This window comes from Numida meleagris, chromosome 5 (genome assembly GCF_002078875.1).
Source record: "Numida meleagris isolate 19003 breed g44 Domestic line chromosome 5, NumMel1.0, whole genome shotgun sequence".
Classification (NCBI taxonomy): Eukaryota; Metazoa; Chordata; class Aves; order Galliformes; family Numididae; genus Numida; species Numida meleagris.
In genome coordinates this window covers 23,698,474-23,711,990 of record NC_034413.1, presented here as the reverse complement: position 1 = coordinate 23,711,990, position 13,517 = coordinate 23,698,474, and the positions used below count along the sequence as shown (strand labels likewise).

Sequence of the window (13,517 nt, the reverse complement as noted above, 5' to 3'; positions counted from 1 at the left end):
GAATGTTAACTTACCACCGAATCTAGAATCAAGCTTTTAGACTGTTTCAGGACTTTTTTTGTGGAGGACTGGATTTGCTAAGGTAACTTTGCAAGTTAACTTCTACACAAAGTCTACTTTAAAGGAGTTTTTTTCCTACAAAGACACCTCATTCCATGCACTTACCATCCCTTCCGGGGGGGGGGGGGGGGGGGGAACAAATGCTGCAGCAAAGACACAGCTGTAGCAGATATCCTGAGGGTCCTTCATTACTACAAAAGAAGAGGTATCACCTGATTTTGCTAACATGGAACCCAGACAACCTTTTCCTTGATTTCCACAGCCTCTGTCCAACCACAAGTACATACACACACGTAGGTGCAATACAGAAACTCAGTGCAACTCAGAGCATTGGCTGCCAGGCTTGAACAGAAGACAGGTCTCCAAATATTCTCTCAGCCACAAGAAAAGTCCTGCTCTTGGACCTCATCTTTCTGGGAGATGAGACTTAATTACCAGGAGGGCTCTCTTCATAATTTTACATTCCCTTGGTCTTTTCTGTGTTCTGGCTTTGCTGATGAAAGTGACTGTTGCTCTCTCCTGGCCTTGCTCCCCACTCCCCTTCCTTAATTTCAGTGGTTCTGATGTTTGGAAAAGCTTTGTAGAATTCTGCAAATTTCTTACAGCCGTGCCAAAGCAAACTTGAACTCACAGCCTTCTGAGGCTTTCCCATCACTGCTAACACTCTCTTGGTGATGTGCCTGCTTTGGAGTTTTTGCTGGGGTTTTCTAATCATTTTTGCACATTCTCTGTGTTGCAGCTAAATGAGCTAAGGATGCCAAGGGAAAAAATGTGTACATTGCTATCTCTTGGTTGGTTGCATTACAGAGCTGTTTACATACAAAAAGAGAAACAGAGAGGGCAGAATAGGAAAGAAAATCATGTGAATATGTATTTGAGAGAGCAGGGAAATTAAGATGATTTTAGTGAAAAGAAGTGCTGTCTCTTTAAAAATAAAATAAAAAATATCCTCAGTGTTTTCTTTAGTCTTTTTCATTCTTTGGCAGCATCCCAGAGATTTCACTGTCCTTGTCTCCAGCATCTGGAAACCATCAGGATAAACAATAGAGTGCTAGGAACTGGAACCCCTGCCTCAGCTCCCGTGGGACTTCGCTCTAGAGAACATGAGAACACAAACCATTGGACACCATGTGGTCAATTACTTCAAACTAACAAATCTGTGTGCCTTCCTATTTTCTGTTTTCCTTGGCACCACATGACCCTTTCACAATGGAACCCAGCTGTTGAAAAAGCCAGACGTTTTCTTTTTTAACCTCTTGCTTACTTTTGTGCTTGCTTTCCATAGTAATCTTAGGGTTGGCATGTGCCCCAGGTAAAAGCATCCCTCTTATTAAACCCCTGGCTAGCTGTAATGTTTGCCTATATTAGTCAGCAGAGAGGCTTGAGAGTATTAACTTAACAGGATCATGCTGTAACAAGGACTCCACAGGTGGTCCTGTATTTGCAGGTTTTCCTGACATTGCATGCCAGCACTTAAAGCAGATAGAACAGGACAGCTTTATAGCCTGCCTGTTTTGTGCAATCAACAATTGCACGTGTGATTATGACCTACTTTTTAAAAATTTGTTTCTAGTGCAGGTGCTATACTGGCAATTGCAAGGAACTGAAGTCATCTCAAAACTGAGGGCTGTTGAGGGGCCTGCTCCTTCCAGCAATGCGAAATAAACTTTGCTCTGGATTAACCATGCCAGTTCCGGCACTGAAGATGATGCTATGATGCTCCCAGGGCCGTCAGATCCTTGTTCTTTCCAGACTTTATTTCAAAAGACAATTTTTGAGCTGTGTGAATCCATCCAGTGTTACAGACTACACAGCAAAGACTTCTACACTACATTTAAATACATCCTCTTACTCTATTTTACTTTCATTAACATATTCCAATGAATGGTGATACTGACCAAAATTGCTGAAAGAGAAATTTAGGGCTTCATCTTTACATCACTGTTAATTTTGTTGAACATCCTTAGCACATACTGACAATATGAGGGAAATGTTCCAAACTGGAGTAAAAGAAATGATGCATTTCATGTATAAATAATGATATGTATTCCCTGACCTCCAGTTTTATTTCCAGGAAAAAACAGGCACATGTGAATGTAATGCTATAGCCAGAAGACAGGAATAAACCAGGGAGGTGCCAAGTAGTTTGGTCTCTTTAGCTATCCGTGCAGTCAGACAAGTGGCATTGCATGAGTTTAGCACTTCGCTTTTTCAGTTTTGACTGCAAATGGTTTATCTGCTGAGCAAAATCTGTCCGTTCTATCAGCTTGGAAAGGCTAGCACTAGCATGGTCAAGAGGGCAAAGAGGCTCACAGTGCCAGTCTGCATCCCAGTGTGAAGAGGCTGCCATGTGGACCAGCACAGCCTGTCCCCACAGGCTGATTGGCAAGGCCTCACTGACTGCACAGGAGGCTCTTACTGGGGTTAGTGAGAAATTAGTAGAAATTTCAACTTAGGGCCCTGCCAATTTATTTCCATTTTCAAAAAGCAGTTGAGATTTTTTCCTTTTTTTGTCCTCTTTGGATTTATGCAGAAACCTTCTCTGTTCATAGCGATGACCGTGCATTCAAAGACAATCGAACTAATACAAGCAAAATTTAGAAAATTATAGTAAAATACATCCGTATCTGCTCTGAGCTGCAGACATCAGGTGTAGTCATGAAAGATGACAATGTCAAAATTGAAAGGCAAATAAACAAGGAGCACCCTTAGGCAGGCTCAGTAAATGGAACACCTTAAAAAGTTACCTGCAAGCTGGTGAAAGGTATGCTGTTGAGCCTAAGACTAATGAGACAGATTCTGCAATTGGTGGGATCTTGTTCCTCCTCTTTCAGTGAAATGCAAGGAGTGTATTGCATACAATTGTATCATATACTTACATTTCTTTTAAGAAAGATGAGGATGAATCATTAAATGGGTTTGCTGGAGGAACTCCTACTGCAAGATCTAGGCATTAAGCCATTTTGTGGCCAGTAGTAAAAATACATTTTAAAAAATCCCAGATCTGGCCTCTGGCTTCACAGTAATACTGGGGAAGCTTTATTGCCTTTTTTGCCAGATGTTGTTGATCCCAAATGTCTGTAGAATTGATTAGGCTGACACTGAGAAGGCGGAAGCAGATGTAGGGGAGGGTTAAGACAACGCAGTAGCAACTTAAACAGTGTGGTACATACCTAAAACTTTTAATATTTATGAAAGGATTGGTTAATTGTACAGCCTAAGTTCAAATCAATCTACTGCTTCCCTGAGTGAACATCTTGGACAGCTTCTTGTCTGGCTGACAGATATTCACAAAAGCATAGATAAAAATACAGTTCTTTGCAGGAATGCTTTTCCCGTGGCAAGAAATATACATCTTAGAAAATTTAAGGGAGTCTACTTAGCTAACAGAAGCAGTCCTAGCACAGCCTGGATGCAAGCCAGGACACAAATGAAACCACTGTAATGGCACTGATGGATGACCTCCTTCTGGCAATGAAGAGAGAACACATCCATTCTCTTCATCCTGCACCTCTTTAGTATTTGACACTCATTTGGCCATGAGATACAGCTGTCTCACTGAGAAAAGGTAGCAGGCAACCAGAGTGACGTGTTAAAATAGCTTTTTGAACATGAACAGTATTTCCCTTCCCTGGCTCATTTTTGTGTCATCCCACAAGAATTATGCATGGTCACATTCACTAGGTTGGACAGTTGCATTTAAATGTCAGGGATATGTGTATGTGACACACAACACTAGCTAGTTTTTACTGCCTGCAACTGTATCACTACCACATAGTGAGCCCTCTCAGCACATTGAATTAAATTCATGGATGAAAAACAGCTGCTTGAAGCTTAACTAGAGCAAAAGATGCTGGCAACCAAAGAAGAGTTTTGGGAAATGTTTTAGGACTACTGCAACCTCAACAATGGTCAAATTTAGTCACTTATACGACTGTTACAGTATTCTTCCCAGAGACTAACATGTCATAATTATTAAGCAATGTTTTCCTTCCCCTCTTCAAATACTGTGGTTCAGCCACTATTTGCAGAAGATCATCAAGCCTTCGCTCATATCCTCCTCACCTTTTTACTCATCAATATCAGTCACAGAGCGCAATACCATATACCTGAATAAGGTGCCTCCATCTTTCAGGAAGATAAGGGCATTCAAGAATAGCACAAGTGTCCCTAGCAATTCAAGAGTGAGACTGTCTTCTACATCCCTCCACAAAATAGAAGTTACAGGATGGATCACAGACAAGATCCTAAAGATAATTCTATTGAGTTCTTGGAGCATTCTAAACATCTTTTGAGTATTTGGTCCATCAGGTCCGTATCTTCAAGCTTTTCCATGAAATGTGCTGTATTACCTAATAGTGCCTACAGTTACACTATGAAGCTCACCAACAATCTCAGTAGAACTTATCCTTGAGGGCAGAAACTGGTTTTAAGAAGGAGGAGCAGGAGGAAGGGAGGTGGGGGGGATCCTAACTCTAGAAATAAAGGTGATCGGGAATTAAGGATGACCACAAACATCAGTGCGTACAAGGCATGTACTTCCTGAACTTTTCTTCAAGTAAATGCATAGTGAAGTACATATATTTACAAAATATTTGAAAATGAAAAATCCTGTCTAAAACAAAAATTCCACTGAAGAAGTGTAGAAGAAATTGTCAGATGATGATAGGTCATAACATACTGTGTGAAAGTGCTTTGGTCCTAATGCTGAGATGACTGACCTGATAGGATACTGTCTTCCAGTTTTTTTTACATCTGCTGGATGTATACCTTCTTGTTGGCTTTTAATCAGCACTTACTGGAGAACACTTCAGCTCCTGTGGTCCTTTGATATGTATTAGTGATACGATTGATAAGGGTTAATGTCAGCCTTTGCTCCCTGTTAGGAGCAACTTCTTTTTCGATCAGTCAGGAATACTGCTGTGATTTTTTTTAGTCAAGTCTGGGAAAATGATTGCTATTGATATTGTAAAAGAGATAAAAAGACAAAATTTTAAGTTCCCTGCAGGTTACTATTATGAACAAAGCTATAATCTACACTCATTTTAGGTTTGAAATTCAGAAGAATCCAAAGCCAATGTGCAATATTTTCCCATCTACTAAAGTTTCTACACTCAGCTGGGATCTTCTGTTCAATGTTAAATGGAACTAGTAAATCATTAATTGAAAACAGTTTACTGGTGCAATTTTGAATTCAGGAATCATTTGCAAGTCTACACAGTCAAATTTCTAAGACGATTTCATTAATTGTTACAGTTTGTGTGTCTGTTTCTACAATAGGTTTTAAAAAATAGGTCTGTAAGCTGCATTTCCTGCAACTACTTACAGAACAGTCCTACATATCTCCACTTATGACAGATCACATGGACTATAAAGTTATTATTCTGCCTCATGGGGCTGAGTTATTACTAAACACTGAGCCCCACAGAGAGAAGTCTGTTTATCATAATGTAACTAAAAGGAGCAAGCAATCAGGGTGGAGAGGTGTAATTAGAGAAAAAAAAGTGTTGTGTGTGGATAACACACAAAACACTGCCTTTCTGCAGAGAATAATGACTAACATCCTACACTTGTACATTCTTTTCTTTTGAAATCTTTAAACATTAAGATCATGAAGAATCACAGAATCGCAGAAGTTGGAAGGAAGCTCAAGAGGTCACTGAGTCCAACTCCCCTGCTAAAGCAGGCACTGTATACTAGGTCACACAGGTAGGCATCCAGATGGATCTTGAATATCTCCATAGAAGGAGACTCCACAACCTCTCCAGGCAACCTGTTCCAGAGCTCTGTCACCCTTACCGTGAAGAAGTTCTTCTGCATGTTTGTGTAGAACTTCCTGTATTCAAGTTTTAGGCCGCTACTCCTTGTCCTACTGCTATGCACCACCAAGAAGAGCCTGGCCTCATCCATTTGCCTCCCACCTCCCTTTAGATATTTACAAACATTCATCAGATCCCCCCTCAGTCTTCTTTTCCCAGGGCTGAACAGATCCATGTTACTCAGCCTTTCCTCATATGGGAGATGTTCCAGGCCCTTAATCATCTTTATGGCCCTCTGCTGGACTCCTTCTGGGAGACCCCTGTCTTTTTTGAACTGGGGAGCTCAGAAGAAAGAAGAAAAAAGAAAAAGAAAAAAGAATAAGGAAGAGCATGAATGTCATAGCAGGGAAAAAAAAGACCAGAGAATTCTGTTAATTAATTACATATAAGTGTGGACTATCTGAGGGCCATTTCCCCTCATTCACTCTTCTCTTTCTTGGAAGAGAGCTGATTTCAGAGAGCTGATCAAGAAAGACGCGCAAATAGGCAAGGTTGAAAGCACTGACTGTATTGCTCTCATTGTTCCACGAAGGGGAGATAGGGCACCCAAGCCATACCTGTCTTTAATGCCCATCAGCAACTTGGACCTTCTCTTCCTCAATATAAAAAACATGAACTTTTATACTTCCATTTATTTGACCAAATTTCCACTGTCTACAGTATTTTTTTGTCTTTAAACTGACATACGGTCTGCAATGCATACTTTCAGAATGTTCCTTTCAAAATCAGATTCTTAGCAGAAATTGCAGTAAGAACCACAGAAACAAAGGAGTTGGAGAAATTATATGTAATATGGAAGAAAACAATATTCAGGTCGCTGCTTCCATAGTCAGGGACCAGGAGGGGTAGGGATTAAAGGTCTTGATTTAGCCGTGCCACCTGAACGACCTTTGCTTAACTTGGGTTCAGCCAGCACCTGGGCTGCTTTGTTTTCTGTAACATGTTTACATGACCAAAAGTTTGGAGTACAGAAAGCAAATGTGCTCGGGGAAGTTCATCTTCACGCTGGCCAAAAGGGTAACAGGCCCTTTCCTCCTATTATGTGCCTTGCCATGGTACTGCATAGTCCAGGAATTTCAGGGACACTGCACAAAGTCAGTGCACGTGGGATGCTCAATGCTTCTGCAAACTATCTTGTTTTCAGTAGAAGGGTCTGTTCAGCTGTCACCATTTAAGGGAGTGAATGTATCCTTTGCTTGTGGGGATATTAATCTCTACCCGAATGGCAAGAAGATAATTATCGCATTCAAATGAATGCGAAACTCTGTGCTCCAAGCTTTTTTATTTATTTGGTCAAACATGTTTGTGAATAGTTACTCTCTATTTCCTGGACAGAAAAAAAGTAATTCCCCACCCTTTATTTACATGCCCTTTTTCTGGCAAGGTCCAGCTCTTCCCTTTTGTCCTTCCTATCCACCAGAGCACACAGCAGTGACCTCTCCCCAGCTGCAGGAGCACGGTGCTCCCCACCCTCCCAGCCCTGCTCCCGCCAGCTGTTCCGCGCATGACTCGGGCGCTGCTGGCCGCATCCCAGGCATCTCTAGCACTGCTTCCAGGGGACATTTGGAACTGCTCTTTAAAAAGCTCTTGCTGCCTGGCAGGAGCTCCATGTGCCATTTTAATTCTGTTCTTTGTTAATCCATAACAGAGGGCATTACGTTTTGCTTTTGGTTAAACACTCGTACTATAACCCACTTTAGCTGAGCTAATTACTTGAGGAGGGGAAAGGGGGTTGCAAATCCGAAACTGGCCCCACGCACTTCAGCGGTTCTGGTTGAAAGCAATATCTTCTTCATGTTTACAAAACTGGCTTTGCTGTAACAACACCACCTTGAGTTTTCAGCACAGTTCCCCTTATACAGAGTTGAATGCATCCTTCAAAGTCCCCCAGGAGTTTCCAGTGAATATGTTCAGGGATACCATTTTCCAGAGAAGCATCCTATGCACAGAGCTGCAAAACTATGCACACATTGTCTGGGACAGACCACCCAGCTTTTCTAACACTCCTCAAGGCCTGCCATGGCCCTCAGCCAACTGAGCAGAACCTGCACACACCTGCACCCTGAGCAGCACGCCTCCTGCTGCCTGCAAGCACCAGGGCAGCAGCGCCTACTCCCTTCTGCATCATGCGTGCATACTCAGTGATGCAACAGGACCTGCGCCCTAGTCAGACATATCAGCAAGTTATCCCAGTGACAGACGGATGTGGGTATCAGACATCAGCTCTCCTAGTCCTCCATCCTCTGCTACCTTGCACACCAAGCGTGACAACGTCCAGCGTGCTGAACCGTTCTGCACCCACCACTTTAAAATCTCAACTAATTATTTTAAATACCTTCTCCTCTTTAATCAAAGACCTGTTAAATACACATCCACCTACACACCCAGATGGCTGCAAATAGTTGCAGCTTTTCCACAGACACACATGAATTGCGGCATTAGAAGCAACTCCGTTGTTTGCAGGCACCGTGAAACAAGGCAGCTCAGTTTAAATTTGGAGATCAAACAAAGGCATAAAACATTTCTGCAGCTGTTCTCCTGCTCTGGAATTTGTTGCGCATATCTCCTTTTTCAGAACATTTATTTGTTTCACGGTGCCTTCAAAAACATATTGTCATCAGAACCTTCTTGCCAAGTACCACTCCAAGCTGGCTATTCACCCCTGCCCCTTTCCCAAGTAAAACAGCACACTTCTAAAACTCTTCTCACAGTCACTGACTGCAAGTTACATGCTCACTTTTTCAGGCCAATCTGTGAGGTAATCAGCTGATCTCAATTTCCTCTATATGGAGCAATGAAACATCTGTTTCATAAGAGAACTGAAAGATAGTCCTTGTGTGGTTACAGCTTTCTCGCATCAAAGGTTTTTTGTTTGTTTTTGGTGTTTTGTTTTGTTTTTTCTTAAACCACTTCTGGTTTGACAAGTTCAGTCGTAAAAGATAACTGACCTGGCAATAACGGCAGGGTGGAACAGATATAAATTAATGGGGGGACAATCCTGGCTTAGAAACTCATTTATAGAAATGTTTGGATAAGTTCTTTTGGACTTCCCTACCTACTCCTATTTACAGAAAATACATGTTTTAAGCTTTACATGTTTATGTAATAGAACAGTGTATTAAATAACCTGGATAAATCCTGAGAAAAACAAGAAGACAGGCATAATAAGCTCCACCTACTCTCAGTTAACACACATTGACCCTCGGATGCTGTATAAGCTACTGGATCATAAAGAGAATAACAAGGACTCACTGTGCTTAGTTGCCTGGGATGTTTTCACATATCTGCAGTAAGGAAAAAGTTATGGTTTTATTATCAATGACGACAAATGAAGCAAACTCTGTAGGCTGCTCTTAAACATTTAAACTTCTCAGAAGTTTTAATGCATTTAGGCTTACTATTCCCACAGTGATTTCTCCTCCCCTCCCCCCCCCCCCTTTCACAATAACTGAAGTACAGAGAAAGCCAGGAATTAACACAGCATACATAGACATTGCAACTATTCTCACATGGTAACATTGGGCAGCCCCCACTCCCTCCATTCTCTTCTATAAGAGCACTGTATCAGTATGTAATTTTTTAAGAACGAAATCCAATGACAAATGAGTGAAAGTGAAGGAAACACTGCAGATAGTTGGAGAAGCTGCTGGGAGCACACAGAGCTGCACCTCTGACTGATGCACACATCTGTGAGCAGGGTAGTTGGGTACTGATGCTCCACTTCCTTGCTGTGCTGCCAGTTACAACCAGTATGTGAATCCATACATTTTTCTTACATCTCTCCCTTTCATAAAGTATTTATTTTTCCTTTTTAATCCACTCTTTCTATTGAGTTCACTACAAGGTGATGTTTATAATCTTTAAATTCTCTATTCGTACACTCTAAAGAATTCTCCTTACTCGTTCTTCATACATTTCTAAGCAAAAAGAAAATATCTATTCCACTGTTGAACATGCAGTGTGGTGATAAAGGACGGGCAGAGTGGGAAGGGATTTTCAATGATTTCTTTCTTTGCCTGTTGCTGAGCACACAACTTCAGTTCATGCTGTTTAAATCCAAGTCCTGCTAGATGGTTTAGGAGTCAGGCACTTAACTAGATACTTTAGAGGAGTGAAGACAATCTCAATTCCCTCGCCACTGTGTTTGCAGAAAAGATGGAGGCAGCCTTTCCTGTTTATATCCGAACTTCATGCTCAGAACCGTCCTTAAAAAGAAGCGGGTGATGGGCAATCTCAAAAATGATCTCTTGCATATGTTCCCCCAAATGTGTCCTGGCAAACTGAAGGGATTAAAATGGAGCGTGCTGCCCACAGGCCAGTCTGACAGCTGTAGCATCTTGTCCTACAATGAAAACACTCTCCACAACCATCAGAAGAGATTAACAGTAAACATGCTTGACACATTTCTTCCTTTTTTTTTTCTTCAAGAAGGAACTGGTATTGCTTAAAATACAGTTTCTCCTCCAACATTGGCTATGTCAACCTATAAGAGGTCACCTGAGCCATAATCCCACCATCTCCGAGTCTTCTCTGTCAATTTTCGTTTGCTCTCAAAAAGTAACATGAAGCTATTTAACTAAAGCTTCTCTCAGGATCTACCCAGCAATAGTGTCGTATCAGATTGAGCTGCACCATTCACCATTTTAAGGACAACTCCCTACGCTTGCAGAATGAATTGTACGCATTAAGTGTAAATACTATACTCTTCCTCTTGCTATTTGTGCATGGAAGCTAAATGCGTGACAAAAACATTCTTATCTTTCTATATCCTTTTCTTATTACTGCTAATCTTTTATATTTACAATAACTATGAATTATGGTAGCATTGTCTCAGCTTCTCAAAATTGATTCAAATCTCATTGTGATTAACACAATAGGTATTAGAAACAGCTTATCTTCCTGAAGATCATAGATACTGAGTATACGTCAGTTTTTTTTTTTTAGATAAAAGATTTCTTATTAGGAAGAACTGGCAAATTGCAAAGCACAAACTGCTTTGAGGTACTGCTCTCAATCCCAGAGGTAGCTGCATTTTCATACCAATAAATATACTCTGTATAATTTGTTGAGTGCTTTGGAATAGGAGCAAGTGGGAAACATCCCAGGCTGTTATTAATGGCCCACAAAATTCATTTAACTTTCCTCTAAAACACAACACCTCTGCAGCGAGGTATGACGGCGCTTTAACACAGCCTCATTAGAGTGCAATGTAAAGAAGAAAGATAGGATTATCTGAAACTATTAAGCCTTCCCAGGTCTCCACTGCAGCAGTATTCATGACACAAATACCCCAGGGTTAACTGCCTCTGCACACTGTGCTGCTTAGAGTGATTTTTAAGTGAGCTCAGTGCTCACACTCAGCTTGTAGGTAACACAATGTTTATAAAACCACTGGATCTGTTTTCAGTAAAGTGGAATATTCTTTAAAATGCACTGATATCTTTAGCTATCTATTTATATTCAAGAAGTGCCAGAGCCAATGCTATTTGTGAGAAGTCTATTTTTTTTACAGTTTGCTGTCCCTCACTACCAGCAAGGACCACGTATTGTGGGGTGATGGACAGGAGATTCAAGTCTCTGATATTAGAATAACTGCATATGTATATAAGTAAGCATGTAGGTAAAATCCCTTTCTTATAGGTTTAATTTTGCAAAGCATGAAGGAACACAGCTTAACAGCAGGGCTCTGTGATTAAAGATGCAGCTCACTTGAAGCTAAAAAAATAAAACCCAAAAAATAAAACCTAAACAATAAAACCTGAGTTTGCCCCGTGACCCCAGGCGAATACATAGCCCAGTGCAAAGCCAGTCTCCCACCCAGTCAAACCTCAAGACAAATGGAGCTCCAGTGGAGTTCAAAGTTTGACAGAACTATTTCTTTCCCCTCGAAGGGTTTTTCCTGACCCCCTTTTCCCTGTCTCCTGGCTAAATGAATGCTCTCATTGTTCCCATCAACTTGACAAATACCAGTGTTACGGAATAATGAGAAAGGAGATTATTCTGGCCAGAGCTGGCCAGGAGACAGTGCAGAAAGGGAGGCTGCATGATGAGATTACTTGCGCCTTCAAGGCCACAGAGGAAAGCGAACACAAGACCCATGTGTGTGGAGACGTGCGGCCTACCCCGCCAAGTCCTCGTACCATGGCACACCTGTCAGCCCGGCCGCTTCCTCCTGAGCCATTCCCCTCATGTCCCAGTGCACAAAAGGACAGCTGCGCTGGTGATCACGGAGTGAGGAGCCCGCGTGCTGGCTCAGACTGAGGGACCGGAAAGGGGCACTGGCCTCTGCTTTTGTCACATTTTAAAATCAAGGGTTTGTGTTGAGTCTGCGAAAGATAATGAGCCTCTCTTTGCTAGACACACTGAACTGAACGTCCCACTGCAATGCACAGAGAGGATAAAATTAACGGGTCCTTGGAAAGACTGGGAAAAATAAATAAATCAAGGGACTAGAAAACATTTGCGGCTGTGCCAGTCTCTGTGCAAACATCTGAATCTGTGACTTACCAAAACAGCACAGCCATTACGACACTCCTTGGCTGGGGAAGAAAGCATCTTTAGATTCAGAGACCTTATAGTAAGACAGGTGGGATGGACTTGTTTCTATTCGTCTTCTATTTTTGTCATTCCATAATGTTTTAGGTTTTTTTCCTTTCTATTATTAACTGCTGAAATAATTTCACATAACAAAGAGGAATACCTTAATATGAAAAAAAATAATACTAGTAATGTTTCTCAGTGCTTTGGAATTTTTCTTCCCCTCCAAGATCTTTCTCTCTATTTTAAGACTGGCATTTCTCTATGGAAAGAATATCGGGGTGAAATAAAGGGGAAAATGTAGCAAAAAGGAGAAACTGTCTGCCTCCCCTCTGCACATCTTCATCCCACCTCTCCAGTGGCCTTCCAAAACAAATGCTACGGCAAGCATTTTATACCAGATTCCTCTTGCACAATACCCTTTCAAGAATGAATAGATTCTTAGACTTGAGCAAACAATAGAGAGAGACAGTACCAAGTACAGATATTTTGCAGTGGCCTGTTCACTGTCTGTGTAGGGAAGACTGCTTTACACTTTAGAGAAGTTAAAGATAGCCTTGCTAACAGACATGTTCTCATGAAAGTACCGATCACAGCACAAAGCCTTGTCATGCCTTCTGTACCCTACAGTCCTTTGGTGGATCCTCTCCTTTCATAAGGTTTTTATTAGAACATGTATTAATCTTTTCTATTGTTTGATAATGAGCTCTTCACTTTACTTGCTTGTGGGTATTAAAACTGTCTGCTCAGACAAAGTGGAATCAGATATTCTGAACAGGGCAACGTGGACGATCTTTAAAATAGAACTAGCAACATAGGAAAAAAACACTCCTAGAACATCGAAAGGAAGCAGAATACTGCAATTGTCCTTCACATGTGCTTTCTGGCACATTGTGTTCACTACTAAAAGATATATCCAATGCTGTGATGCATACTTTTTTTCTTGAATAAATTGTATTTACTTGCTAGGAGCTAGGGTGAGATTTTGTTCCGAATCTGGAAGGATGAGAAGTCCATGAAAGTTATAGTTGTCAAGTTCTGGAATGTGCAGAAAGTCTAGCCCACAATTACTCCTTTAGGAGTAACAGAAGTAACAGAACA

The 13,517-nt window shown here is 41.3% G+C and overlaps 1 protein-coding gene across 1 annotated transcript in view; it reads left to right on the top strand.

The window, feature by feature from the left end:
- The window catches only part of ZCCHC24 (zinc finger CCHC-type containing 24), a 106,230-nt gene that overhangs the window by 64,722 nt on the left and 27,991 nt on the right, over positions 1–13,517 (top strand). The gene's annotated exons all lie outside the window — the stretch shown is intronic.